This window comes from Astyanax mexicanus, chromosome 3 (genome assembly GCF_023375975.1).
Source record: "Astyanax mexicanus isolate ESR-SI-001 chromosome 3, AstMex3_surface, whole genome shotgun sequence".
Lineage (NCBI taxonomy): Eukaryota > Metazoa > Chordata > Actinopteri > Characiformes > Acestrorhamphidae > Astyanax > Astyanax mexicanus.
The window spans coordinates 42,089,560-42,093,074 of NC_064410.1; the positions used below are offsets into that span (position 1 = coordinate 42,089,560).

The 3,515-nt window shown below is 37.7% G+C and overlaps 1 long non-coding RNA gene across 1 annotated transcript; it reads right to left on the minus strand.

Moving 5' to 3' along the window:
- Positions 1–446: 446 nt before the first annotated feature.
- LOC125799237 (uncharacterized) lies at positions 447–1,340 on the minus strand. The gene is made up of 2 exons (XR_007438070.1): positions 1,068–1,340; positions 447–565 (listed from the first exon to the last, which is right to left on the minus strand). It is a non-coding gene; the product is annotated as an uncharacterized LOC125799237 (long non-coding RNA).
- Positions 1,341–3,515: the final 2,175 nt, after the last annotated feature.

Below are 3,515 nucleotides of genomic sequence, written 5' to 3' on the forward strand. Positions count from 1 at the left end.
AATAACTAAAGTTAATGATCACTTACCTCGGGATAAATCTCAATGCAGCGGCAGCTATTTCTCTTTTACTCATCCAAATATTACATATATTTAAATATTCATGATTTACTTTAATTCTACACTTTTCCTCACTTAATTCTCAGAGTATGGTCAGTTTTATTTATGTATTTAATTTATTTTTGATTAGATGCTTCATAGAAATGCATGAGTAATGAAACCCTAATATAATAAATATTTTGTATGAGCCATCAGAGCTAAATAATCAAACTAAGCTACGTTTCACACAATAGTACATTCATACACAGTCAGCTAATTTATCTTTACCTTTTAGTTGCATAAAACACATGATTCATAAACTTTTTATTTATTTATTTACCCATACCCACTAGTTGAGATGTGATACTACAATAAGCATAGTGACTATAAAACACAGCAAGCAAAAATAATAATGTTAAGAGAGAAAACTTTATTACATTCAAAGAAAAAAATATATATTCATAAAGGGAGCTAACGCTGCCTCCAGCCGGTCTGACCAGCGTTCACCTTCCCCGGCCCACGTTCATCCCTGTGGAAAAAATAAATCTGAATTAGTAACAGTGGTTTATGGAGAACACGCTCATAATTCCACTATTTACACAATTAATCACTCAGTTACAGGTAAATCTAGTTATTCCCTCTAACAATTAAACTGTTTACGCATTAAATCACTAAATTACAGGTTATTCTACACGTTTACACTATTTACACAGTAAATCACTTAGTTATACGTAACAGTGACTTAAAACAGTTAAAACTTTTTACACTGGACGGCCAGGGTGTCTTTGTTTCCTAGCGGGGGTTTCCTCAGCGCTGCAGCCGCGTTTGGTACTCTCTAAGTCGGCTAGATGCGTGTTAGCTTACCCGGTAAATTAGCGCGATAAGCTAACGGTAGCTTCCGCCGGTCAGGTCTTACATTAAATGAAGTACAGGCGAAAACAACGATGGAAAACAACTTAAAACAGTCTAAAATATGCTAGTTTGATAAACCCACGCAGCGGTGAGTGGAAATACAGGCGGGAATTACTTACATTTGTACAGAAACTCCGTGGCAGGCCGGCTCCGTCCGCCATGTTTTTAAATCTGAGCGCTGGAACTCTGAGCTGGTGAAATGCATCATGGGATTGCCTTCGCCGTGAAGGATACATCTCACGCTGCCTTCAGAATTGGGGTAAAATAAGGCAGCTGCCCAGGTAGGCAGCACATGCTACCTTCCGAATGGGACAGTCCTTTTCTCGGGAGCGCGCCTATGCTGCCTGCAAATGCTGCCTAGTTGGGCAGCTCCCTTCAGATTGGACCGCAGCTTATGTGTGAGTGTGGGTAGTTCCCTGATCCATATTCTTCATATGATTCATTGATTTTGCAAAATTGAAAAGCTCTGAAATGCAATCAAGAGGAATATGGATGATCACAAGCCATCAAACCAAGCAGAACTGCTTGCCAGGAGAGGCATAAAGTTATCCAAAAGCAGTGTGTAAGACTGGTGGAGAAGAATATGCCAAGATGCATGAAAACTGTGATTAAAAATCAGGGTTATTCCACCAAATATTAATTTCTGAATAGAAACTTGTTTTCTTTGCATTATTTGCGGTCTCTCAGGTGCGGGAGCAGTGAGAGGACGTGAAGGCGGACGCAAATGCGAGTAACATTTATTAACAGATAAATGGACAAACAAACCAAGAACGAAACAAAACTGAGAAAACAAGAAACAGAAGCTAACGCAAAAACACAGGGAACAGCCTAACCGACGTAAACCGTACAAGAACCCACAACCAGAGCGGAAACACACGGACTATAAATACAGAGGGACCACAGGAAACACCTGAGGACAGGTAACAAGAGAGGCGGAGCTACAAACTAGACACAGGTGGAAACACTGAATGAGGAGGCACAGGATGAAGACACTGAAGCACGCAGAGGGATAACAGGGATAAACACAAACACAGAAAGGAGGACAGAAATGGAACAGATGCAGTACGTGACAAGGTCTGAAAGCTCTGCATCTTTTTTTTATTTCAGCCTTTTCTTATTTTCTGCATAAATGCTCTAAATGACAGTATTATTATTTGAAGTTTGGGAGGAATGTTGTCTGTAGTTTATAGAATAAAATAACAATGTTCATTTTACTGAAATATATATATATATATATATATATATATATATATATATATATATATATATATATATATATATATATAAATAGCAAAATCAGAGAACCTGATTTACAAAGTGAAGTGGTCTCTTGAGCTGTATCTGCTGTGCATATTTTGCACTGACTTGCTTGGTGAAAAAAAAAAAAAAAACTATGTGTGTGTGTGTGTGTGTGTGTGTGTGTGTGTGTGTGTGTGCCTGCAAATAATTCTGTGCATGTGAACCGTCTGAAAAATGTTCTACGATTTACATTATTTTAGTAATATTATGGCAAAGCTTACTAAAGATGAGAGTGCTTTTCATGATGCCCAGCAGTGTGTAGTTGGTTAGACACAAATCTGGCAATATGAATGAAGTGTACTATTTTGTGCAAAAGTTTGATTTTGATAATGCTATTTGTAGTTTTGGTTGCAGTACTAAATCTTGCAGAATATAGTTTGGATATGAGGTTTTGTGAATTGCGTTAAAGGTGTCCTTCCGCTAATATCCACTTTTTTTCTAGTTCTCACATACAATAGTCCTTTGCCTAGTAATTCAGAGCTAGGGAACAAATGGTTAGAATTTGTCTGGAATTTGGAACACCAACCGTGAGGTACAACTGAGATGGGTAGTTGTATGTTTTAAACAGTTCTGTTTACACTAGTTAAAAGTAAAAATGTTCCTTTCTGGACCTGGACTAGACATTTTGGAATGAGACCTTCTTTTTTGTCACATCCTCGCCCTGTTCCTGTCTGTCCTCGTGCCTGTGTGTTATTCCCACGTGACCCCTGCTCCTCTGTGTCTCTTGTCTCAGTAGTTTTCCACCACGTGTCTCATTTGTAGCACCGCCCTTCCCCAGGTGTTCATTGTTTCCTGTTCCTATTTATAGTCTTCCTGTTCCACTTTGTCGTCGTCGGTCTTTGCACTAACCCCTGTTGTTTTTCCATTCTCGTGTTTTTTATCTCAGCCCTCTTTTTCATAGCCTTAGCCCTTATCCTTTGTTCTTTGTTTATCTTCTTGTTTTTTCTAGTTGATCCTTTCTTGTTTATTTTTCATTGATCTCTTGTTATTTTCCAACCCCTTGTTCATTTATTTGTTTTGTTTTCTCTCGTTTCAGTTATTAGTTATTCCCTTGTATATATTTATAGTTTATTTATTATCATTATCTCTAGTTGGTTTAGTTTATGTTCTCTCATTTGTTTTGGTTATTGGTTATTGGTGTATCTTTGTTTCGTGTTACTCAATCCTGTTTTCTTTGTTTATTTGTTATTTATTAATTAAATCTTTTCTTACCTGCATTTACGTCCGCCTCCACGTCTTCCCTGCACCTCACCCTGACATTTTTAGTA